Below are 11,547 nucleotides of genomic sequence, written 5' to 3'. Positions count from 1 at the left end.
CTGTTCAAGCCATCTTCGATGCCCCATGTACACGATTTTCCTAGACCCGCCATCTTTCCTTGACGTTAGCTGCTGAGACGTCCTATCATCCATGCACCACGTGCATCCGCAATATCCATGGCACACCTGGCCTGCCACATATCTGTAACCGAGATAGTCCTACACTATCGTGATCAGCGCGGCTCTCTTGTTGAAATACTCGCCTTTGCTGGCATCCCATGTCTTGGCCGGTGTTTTCCATAATGTGTCTAACTCCTCTTGAAGTAGCCCCAGATACAAATTAATATTATTTCCTTGTTGTTTCGGCCCTTGAATAAGCATGCTCATGTGAATGTACTTCGATTTCATGCAGAACCAGGGGGCAGGTTGTACATCCATACAAACACGGGCCATGTGCTATGGTTGGTGTTCTGGTTGCCAAATGGATTCATGCCATCGGTACACGCGCCGAGCATGATGTTCCTTGCATCACATTCAAAATACCGATAGAAGCTGTTCAATGCTCTCCACTGGCTTCCATCCTTCACGTGTCTCAGCTTCGGATCATCTCCATCGTCGGGCTTCTTCCTCTCCGCGTGCCAGCGCATTAGCTTTGCTTCCTTGGGATCTACAAAATACCTATGGAGAAGGGGAGTGATCGGTAAGTACCATACAACTTTCTGGGGACATTTCTTCCCGGCCTTCTTGTATCGAGAAGCATTGCACACCGGACAGCTTGTTTTTTCCACATGTTCCTTCCGATAAATTATGCAATCGTTGATGCATGCATGGTATCTAACGTGTGGCGGATCAAGAGGGCACACGATCTTCTTGGCCTCATCAACACTAGTAGGACATAGATTACCCGCGGGAAGAACATCCTTTAGGTACTTGAGATGCTCATCGAGGCTAGTGTCGGTCCATTTGTTTTTAGCCTTCGTCTTCAGGAGTTGGAGCGTGAAACTAAAGTGGGTCACCTCAGGATTGCAACCATCATACAATGGAGTGTTCGAGTATACCACCAGTTGCTCCAGCTTAGCATCCTCTCTAGAAGCATCTCTCTTAGTACTCGTCTCCTTGCGAAGCAATGCTTGAACATGAGGGCCCCGCACGATTGAACTTAGTACCGACGAACTCTACTGCGTGGAGTCCATGTCGTTCTCTCCGCTGCCATGCCCGGCCCCTTCTCCTCCGCCATGTCCGGCCCCTTCTCCGCCGCCATGTCTGGCCTCTTCCCCGCCGCCATTATCGATAATCTCTTCCTCTTGCCCCGTGTCATCATTACCTGCCCCTTCGTCATCCTCAACATCATCATCCTCACCTTCAATTATCCACCGAGTATAGCCATCCATGAAACTAGTCATAAGCAGGTGCGCTTCGACACGACCATCGTCATGGGGGTCGAGCCAAACTATTCCTTTGCATTTTCGACACGGACATAAAACCTCTATCCGGTTATTTTCTTTCATGTCCTGCACTGCCGACCGCAACCACCTGTCCACCATCGTTCCACTGACCATCGTCAACTCTGCATAGTAATAATAAACAAATTGATTATAAAAATGCGTGCATGCATCAAAGTCATACAAAAATTGGGCATGACCTTCCCTAAAAATAGGACATATATGGATCTAGAGTTTGCCCGGAATTCACAGAAACGGAAATAAATCGACATTTCGGCAAAACATAGGCAACTCAAAAGCACAATTTGGCGTCAACTCATGCCACACACACAATTTCCACAAACATATCACACACACATAAACATATTTCCATTTTGCAAAAGCATGAAATTTTCATCACCTCTATCTCGAGATTGAGCACACGGTGGAGATGATGTTGTAGGGAGATCAAAAGTGCACAAAGCTCTTCTTGACAAAGATAGATCTAGTTAGGGGGCAAATAGGTCACTTAACTAAATCCTACATCTACCTAGCTACCTAATTTGGGAGGAGACAACTTCAACTAGTGGAGGGGAAGGAAAAAGAGAAAGGAGATGCATTAATGGAGGTGGTGTAGTTAGGTAGGAGTAATGAAGAGAGAGAAAGGTAGATAGAAGAGAGAGAGTAATGGGGGAGAAGTATTGAGGAAGAAGAAGACTGAGAGTGGGAGCATGTGGGAGGTAGGGGAAAGGGAAGAGAGGAGGGGGAGGGGGAGGGACGGGTGGGGAAAAAGGTGGTGGGTTGGTGCGGATTAGCAGTAGCGCGGGAGTTAAAACGCGCTGCTGCTAAGGAAGTAGCAGCAGCGCGCTTTGGGCAACGACGCTACTGCTAACCGGGACAAAAAAGTGTGCCAATTTGAAATTTAGCAGCAGCGACCTCAGAAAAAGAGCGCTACTACTATATCCATAGCAGTAGCACGGCTCGCGGCACCGTGCTGCTGCTAAATGGAGTTTGGTGGACACCGCCGGTCGATATTTGTAGCAGTGCGGTTTACACCGAGCGCGCTACTGCTAAAAACTTGTCAGTAGCGAGTTTCCCGCACATGCGCTACTACTAATTAGCAGCAGCGCTCCTTTTTGAGACGCGTTGCTGCTAAGATTCTGTGTATAGGCTTTTCCCTAGTAGTGTAGATTGGTAGTTCTTGCAATGGGAGAAGTGCTTAGCTTTGGGTTCAATCTTGCGGTGTCCTTACCCAGTGACAGAAGGGGCAGCAAGGCATGTAGTGTATTGTTTCCATCGAGGATAACAAGATGGTGTTTTTATCATATTGCATGAATTTATCCCTCTACATCATGTCATCTTGCTTAAGGCGTTACTTTGTTTTTACTTAATACTCTAGATGCATGTTGGATAGCGGTCGATGAGTGGAGTAATAGTAGTAGATGCAGAATCGTTTCGATCTACTTGTTTAGGACGTGATGCCTATATACATGATCATTGCCTAGATATACTCATACCTATGCTCAATTCTGTCAATTGCTCAACAGTAATTTGTTCACCCACCGTAGAATACCTAAGCGCTTGAGAGAAGCCACTAGTGATACCTATGGCCCCCGGGTCTATTCTCATCATATCAATCTATATCACTTTATTTACTTGCTTTGTTTTTACTTTGCCTTTTACTTTTTACTTTGCATCTATCTATCAAAAATACCAAAAATATTATCTCTATCAGATCTCACTCTCGTAAGTGACCGTGAAGGGATTGGCAACCCCTAAGCGTTGGTTGCGAGTTGCTATCGTTTTGTGTAGGTACGAGGGACTTGTGCGTAGTCTCCTACTAGACTGATACATTGGTTCTCAAAAACTGAGGGAAATACTTACGCTACTTTGCTGCATCATCCTCTCCTCTTCGGGGAAATCCAACGCAGTGCTCAAGTGGTAGCAGTGGGCGCAAAAACTACCTCTCCACCAGCCACGTAACCCCGGTGTCCTCTGTCCGCCACCCCATCCCACCCATCAACCGCCACCCTCCTCCATCATGCTGGAGCCAATACCCCGATGTCGTCGTCCACCGCAACCTCAACCGCAATGCCCTCCACGGCTGGTAGTTGAAGCCGAGGCTGAGTCGTCACGCCGTCCTGCGCCTCACCGCTGCCGCTCCAACTTTGCCACCGTCCACCGCACCGGAGCTGTTCCTACTACGCCATCCTTCGCCGCCTCGGATCTGCTTCCCCTCTGTCGATATACGGCCACGGCAACACTATCAACAATTTGGCCATGGGTTTGTCCAAGGATCGACGGCTCTCCAAAACATCGGTTCCCCCGGGAGACACTAGTTGACCGCTTCTTCCTGATACTAGATGTTCCTAGTAACTCGCGATGCACAAGGTTTCTCCTCATATACTATTTCACCTTAGCTAGTGGTCTGTCGGCCCCCTAAATTCAAGTTTTTGGTCAGTTCGTTCCCAATTAACGGAAGCATTCCCCAGCATAACAGGCGCTAGTACGCCTATTACACTAGGGAAGCAGTGCCTCGGTGTTTATCTTAGGGGCGTGTGGGGCCTAGAGCTACTGGCGCCCGATATGGAAGTCAATCAGGATTAAAGCAATGGCCTGGGGGTGCTGCCAAGCACGGCAGTGGTGTGAGGTCGAGGGGAGGGCGGGGCAGCGGAGGCAGGGGTCTGGGCCGGTGGTCGCTGGTGGTTCGAGAAAGATCGTCAACAGTGACTGGCGGGAGGTAGAGAAGGCCATCTCCCGTTCCTTATAGATCAGATGGTTCATTAAAAAAATCGACTGACCTATTTATTTTCAGTCAACTGTTATCTTAGATATGACCACATGTGGTGGTGTGCTGGAGGAGTACCTGCATTTCCTGTGCTCATATATTACAAAATCATACGAGTTGAATCTAATTTTGTTTTCCATGTAATGTTGTAGAGCTATCATATGTCTCCTATCATTTATTTTTCAGCCACCTGCTATCTGCTACTTTTACAGTGCACTACTTTTGCACACACTTCACCCTTACTCTCACTATTGTGTTTTTATGCAAGCGTATTTCAGACTCTGCTGCCATGAGAGAAGCCAAAAAGAAAAGAGACAAGTTGCTCCAGCATGGTACACGGAAATTCCAGACACGTTACACCCTTATAAAGGGTGCAATGTCGGCATATGGAGACTGTAAACGTAGCTGTGGAGTTGATGACCTCGCTCGCAATGAACCAGCATCCCAGGTGCTTGCTTTAACTTTGCGGTGTCATATGTGGTTGCATGTTCCATATGGTGTCTAGCTTGTATTGAAAGGCTAAAGTAGGTCTTTATTAAGACAAGGAAAGATATTTTTTACATGAACCACCATCCCTTGAGCACCAGAAGACAAATAGCTAGTCAGGGTACTGGCGGAGCCAGTGACAAGCCCAACAAAGAGAGGCATCACCTGGAAGCCAACTAAAAAGGTGCGATGGTGGGAAGCATCCCGCCTCCCACCAGGCTCTCAGGTCCTAGATGATCATCCTCACCACTCCAGCCGGATGTCTAGCTTTTATTGATTCCAATTTGGTTAAATTGCATCTGCTTAGCTTACACATTATACCTTTAAATATGACATGCCTTTCTGTTTTTGGTACAATACTAGTACATCTGTGTATTAACCATGTTCTTACATCAAACTAATGTTCTTGTGTATCCCTCATCAATCACTTATGATGAGGCAGGCAGGCAAGTCGACTACTCCTCATTTAAAGAATGTAGCGTCAGCCTCCCGACATGATTCTCAAGAAACAGCAAGGCTAGATGAAGATAGTGAACATAGCTCTGTAGTTGATTACCGCATTTCCCCTACACTAGCATCACAGGTGCTTGCTCTAACTTGGCAGCGTGATATGTGGTTGCATGTTGCATATGGTGTCTAGGTTGTAATTCTTCCAATCTGGTTAAACTACATGTGCTAGTCTGCTTAGCTTGTACATTATACGTGTTAGTGTGACATGCCTTCCTGTATTTAGTACATAGTACATCTTTCTATTAAGCATGTCCTTACATTAAACTATTGTTTTTTTGTATCCCGCATCAATCAATATGACGAGACACCTTTAGTATATGCAGTGAGATATTAGTTGCATCTTTCATATGATTTATAGCATACGCTGCTTCTAATTTGTTGAAATTCCATTTATGATGGGACGCTTTTAACTTGGCAGAGTCATATTGGTTGCATCTTTCATGTGGTGTCTAGCTTGCATTGCTTCTTATTTGCTGGAATGGTTTCTGCTTAGTTTACACAAACAGTTGTGAACATGCCATGCCGTCCTGTTTTTCGTGCATATTTTATCCTGGTCTGTGTTTGCCTTACATCAAAGTAGTGATTGTCAGTATCATGCATGAATGAGTTCTGAAGAGAGAATTTTATTGATTTTTCTTGTTGGTTTTACTTGACAATTCAAAATTAATAAGGCGGAAGGAAGTTAGCAAGGCAGCGGATAAAGGTGCTCCTTCCAAACGGAGGGCCTCTACAGTATCTACTCCTCCACCCCCCCCCCCAAGATGATTTCCAAGACAACACATGCATAGACACTCAAAGTAGCTGTGTTTATGATGAGAACGTCTCCCCTGGTGCACCATCACCGGTGCTCCCTCTAACTTGGCACTGTTATATGTGGTTGCATGTTATGTGTGATGTCTAGCTTGTATTGCGTCTAATTTTGTTGAATCCCATCTGCTTACTTTACACATTATACTTGAATAAGACACGTGTTCCTGTTTCTAGAACATACAATATATGTCTTTCACACCATGTTCTTACATCAAATTACTATTGTTGTGTAACCTGCAACAATCACTTATCATAAGACACATGTGACTTTGGAGTGTGATATAGGTTACATCTCGCATTCTTTTCTAGCTTGTACTACTAATTTGTTGAAATGGCACTTATGACGAGACAGTTTTAACTTGGTAGAGTGATATTCGTTGCATCTTTCATATGGTGTCTAGCTTTCATTGCTTCTAATTTGTTGAAATGCCTTCTCCTTAGTTTACACATCATAAGCTATGAATATGCAATGTTGTGAATATGCAATGTCACTAATGACGAGAGACCTCTAACTTGGTAGTGTGATGTTGTTTGCATCTTTCATATGATTTATTTCATGTACTGCTTCACATTTGTTTAAAAGCCATTTACGACAAGACAATGTTAACTTGGCAGAGCGATATTTTTAGCATCTTTCATATGGTGTCTACCTTCCATTGCATTGCTTGTAATTTGGTGAAATGTCTTCTCCTTAGTTTACACATCATAGTTCTGGTTATCTCTTCCGTTTTGTTTTTCGTACATATTACATCCTCCTATCATGTGGTTGTCTAACATCAAAGTTAAGTTCGTCTGCATCACGCATCAATTTGTTTTGAAGAACTAAATTGTTATTCATTTTTCTTGTCGGCTTGACTAAACATGGCACAGAGAAAGAGGAAGAAACATAGAATGGCAGGGAATGAGAAGCGGATGAATCCTGCAGATTCTGCTAGTACTGATGGTGCAATGGAAGGTCAAAGTCCAGCGGAAAATTCTACAAACAGGGCATCCCATGCTACACGAGCTGCAAAAAAAAGCCAAACAGAAACACATAGCTGCCACCAAACAAGCAGAGACAACCCTAGTTCTTGCAACACCTTCCACAGTACTACCAGCTACACGAGTTACTCGTGCGTCAACTGAGCTAGCAGCATGTTCCCGAGCTCCCTTGCCACCTGACACTACTTCCCAAGCATTATTGACATAAGATGAGTTGGCAAGATCAGATCAATCTTGTGAGCTTCAACAGCAAGAAGGTAGTTACTGGAGTCAAGTTACAGTTGCATGCTTCTTTATATGTACTCTCACAGTTTGATGTACACTAACACTTCCTATGTTCGTTGTTGGACTAGCACCTAGGCGCAAGACGAAACAAACATTAGGGATAATGCTCAATAGGTTAACTAAATCTAGAGGAGGAAGAATGGTGATCCGTTTTTAGGCAGGTTTAAAAAGGCCACGTGATGCTACAGAGTCAGCCAAGTTAGTATCAGAGGCAACGGTTGCCGTTAGGTGTCATGTACGTATCCTCCCAACATGGATTCAGTGCAGGAGTGACAAAGACGAAACCCAGTTCAACACCTTCCTCGACCATTAATCTGTAAGCATGGTTGAGGGAGTCCTAGATTAGGGGGTGTCCGGATGGCCGGACTATGACCTTTGGCCGGACTCCTGGACTATGAAGATACAAGATTGAAGACTTCGTACCGTGTCCGGATGGGACTTTCCTTGGCGTGGAAGGCAAGCTTGGTGATACGGATATGTAGATCTCCTACCATTGTAACCGACTCTGTGTAACCCTAACCCTCTTCGGTGCCTATATCAACCGGAGGGTTTTAGTCTGTAGAACGAACAACAATCATACCATAGGCTAGATTCTAGGGTTTAGCCTCTCTGATCTCGTGGAGTAGGGGTTTACCCATATCATCAATATTAATCAAGAAGGAGTAGGGTTTTACCTCCACCGAGAGGGCCCGAACCTGGGTAAAAACATCGTGTCCCTTGTCTCCTGTTACCATCCGCCTAGACGCATAGTTTGGGACCCCCTACTCGAGATCCGCCGGTTTTGACACCGACATTGGTGCTTTCATTGAGAGTTCCTCTGTGTCGTCATCTTTAGGCCCGATGGCTCCTCCGATCATCAACAACGATGTGTTCCAGGGTGAGACTTTTCTCCCCGGACAGATCTTCGTATTCGACGGCTTTGCACTGCGGGCCAATTCGCTTGGCCATCTGGAGCAGATTGAAAGCTACGCCCCTGGCCATCAGGTCAGATTTGGAAGTTTGAACTATATGTATGATGTCCGCGGAGACTTGATCTTCGACGTTTTCGAGCCACAGCCAAGTGCGCCGCACTTTCATGATGGGCATGGGCTAGCTCTGCCACCGGACAGTGCCCTTGAGGCCGCACCAGTGTCCACTCCGACCCTTAGCTCGGAGCCGACTGCGCCGATCGAGGACGGGTGGCTGGACACCGCCTCAGGGGCTGCTATCTCTATAGTGATCGAGCCGAACACCAACCCTGTCCTTTGCGAAGCTCGTAACTCCAAGGTGTTGGACTCCTCTCCGGACTCCGAACCTTCCGCGCCCCTGCCAATCGAATCAGATTGGGCGCTGATCATGGAGTTCACTGCCGCGGATATCTTTCGGTACTCGCCCTTTGGCGACATCCTGAATTCGCTAAAGTCTCTCTCTTTATCTGGAGAGCCCTGGCCGGATTATGGTCAGGAAGGTTGGGATGCGGACGACGAAGAAATTCAAAGCCCACCCACCACCCACTTCGTAGCCATTGTCGATGATTTAACCGACATGCTCGACTTCGACTCCGAAGACATTGATGGTATGGACGACGATGCAGGAGACGACCAAGAACCAGCGCCTACAGGGCACTGGAAGGCGACCTCATCATAGGACATATACATGGTGTACATCCCAAAAAATGGGAATGGCAATGCAACAACGGAGGATGACCCCTCCAAGAAATAGCCTAAGCGCCGGCGTCAGCGGCGCCACTCTAAATCCCGCCACAGCAAAAATGGTGATTCCGGCACAGGAGACAATAACATCCCGGAAAGTGCCGAAGACAACCCCATCTAGCAGGATTCAGCGCAGGAGGATGGAGAAGCCAACCCTCATGAGAGAGCAGTAGACAGAGAGGTAGAGGACGATAATTACATGCCTCCCTCCGATGACGAGGCAAGCCTCGACGACGACGAATTTTTTTGCCTGAGGATCCCGTCGAACAGGAGCGTTTCAAATGCAGGCTTATGGCCACGACAAGCAGCTTCAAGAAGAAGCAGCAACAGCTTAGAGCTGACCAAGACTTGCTAGCTGACAGATGGACTGAAGTCCTTGCGGCCGAAGAGTATGAACTCGAACGCCCATCCAAGAGCTACCCAAAATGCAGGCTGCTACCCCGATTAGAGGAGGAAGCACCCAAACCTACATCACCAACGCATGATGCGGCTGACCGGCCACCTCGTGGCCGCGACAGAGAGGCCTCTCGGCCCTCCACTCAAGCCGCACCCCGGTGTCGCTCAATAAGTACCAAGGCACGGGGAAATGTGCTAGATCTGCAAGATATATTGGAGGACAAGGCAAGGCAAACAAGATCAATCTACAGATCTCGTGGGTGCCTCACTACACATGACGATAACCGTCATGCCGGATACAGCAAATCCGGTCGAGCCGAACACAGCAGACAAAGCTCATTTGAGCTACGTCGTGATATGGCCCAGTACAGGGGCACCGCACACCCACTATGCTTCACAGATGAAGTAATGGATCATCAAATCCCTGAGGGTTTCAAACCCGTAAACATCGAATCATACGATGCTACAACAGATCCTGCGGTATGGACGGAGGACTACCTCCTTCATATCCACATGGCCCGCGGTGAAGATCTACACGCCATCAAATAACTCCCACTCAAGCTTAAAGGACCAGCTCGGCATTGGCTTAACAGCTTGCCAGCAGAGTCAATTGGTTGTTGGGAAGACCTGGAAGCCGCATTCCTTGACAACTTCCAGGGCACATATGTGTGACCACCAGACACCGATGACCTAAGCCACATAATTCAGCAGCCAGAGGAATCGGCCAGACAATTCTGGACACGGTTCCTAACCAAGAAAAACCAAATCGTCGACTGTCCGGATGCAGAGGCCCTTGCAGCCTTCAAACATAACATCCGCGACAAGTGGCTTGCCCAGCACCTAGGACAGGAAAAGCCAAAATCCAAGGCAGCCCTCACAACACTCATGACCCGCTTTTGCGCGGGAGAGGACAGTTGGCTAGCTCGTAGTAACAACATGACCAAGAGCCCTGGTAATTCGGATACCAAGGACAGCAACAGCAGGTCGCGTCGCAACAAGCAGAAGCGCCGCATTAACGGCGATAATGCTGAGGATAGGGCAGTCAATGCCAGATTCAAAGGCTCTAAAACCGGTCAGCGGAAAAATCCATTCAAAAGAAATACTCCGGGCCCGTCCAACTTGGACCGAATACTCGATCGCTCGTGCCAGATATACGGCACCCCCGAAAAAACAGCCAACCACACCAACAGGGATTGTTGGGTGTTCAAGCAGGCAGGCAAGTTAAATGCCGAAAACAATGACAAGGGGCTGCATAGCGACAGCAGGAGGAGCCCCGGCCGCCGAACAATAGAGGACAGAAGGGCTTCCCCCTACAAGTGCGGATGGTGAACATGATATACGCAACCCACATATCCAAAAGTGAGCGGAAGCGTGCACTAAGGGACGTATATGCGATGGAGCCAGTCGCCCCAAAGTTCAATCCGCGGCCCTCCTGCCCGATCACTTTTGATCGAAGGGACCACCCCACTAGCATCCGCCATGGTGGATTCGCCGCATTGGTTCTAGACCCAATCGTTGACGGATTTCATCTCACTAGAGTCCTGATGGACGGCGGCAGCAGCCTGAACCTGCTTTATCAGGATACAATGCGCAAATTGGGCATAGACCCCTCAAGGATTAAACCAACAAAGACGACCTTTAAAGGCGTCATACCAGGTGTAGAGGCCAACTGTACAGGCTCAGTTACACTTGAAGTGGTCTTCGGATCCCCGGTTAACTTCCGAAGCGAGGAGTTAATATTTGACATAGTCCCGTTCCGCAGCGGCTATCACGCACTGCTCGAGCGAACCGCATTTGCAAAGTTCAATGCGGTGCCGCACTACGCATACCTCAAACTCAAGATGCAGGCCCTCGAGGAGTCATTACGGTCAACGGAAACACCGAACGCTCTCTCTGAACGGAGGAGCATACAGCGGCCCTCGCGGCGAAAGTACAAAGCAGCCTCTCAAGGCCATCCTCGAGTCTGACTATTAAACGTCCGGACACCGTCAAGCGCGCCCGGAGTAACCTACAACAAGACCGCCTGGCACGTCCCGAGCATGCGTAGCAATGCGGCCCCAACACCAGCCCTCGCGAAATTGAGACACCAGTACTACATGTACATAATTATGCTCTGGAAATACCATGGGCATAGGGGGAGGAGCACGACCACGACAGGCCCAGAATGCGGCTCAACCGCACCAGGGGCTGCCGATTGTGTCATTCTTTTTTCTCTTACTTTCAGGACTCCTTTCTCAAG

This window comes from Triticum aestivum, chromosome 2B (genome assembly GCF_018294505.1).
Source record: "Triticum aestivum cultivar Chinese Spring chromosome 2B, IWGSC CS RefSeq v2.1, whole genome shotgun sequence".
Taxonomy (NCBI): Eukaryota; Viridiplantae; Streptophyta; class Magnoliopsida; order Poales; family Poaceae; genus Triticum; species Triticum aestivum.
Note: the sequence above shows the minus strand (reverse complement) of the source record.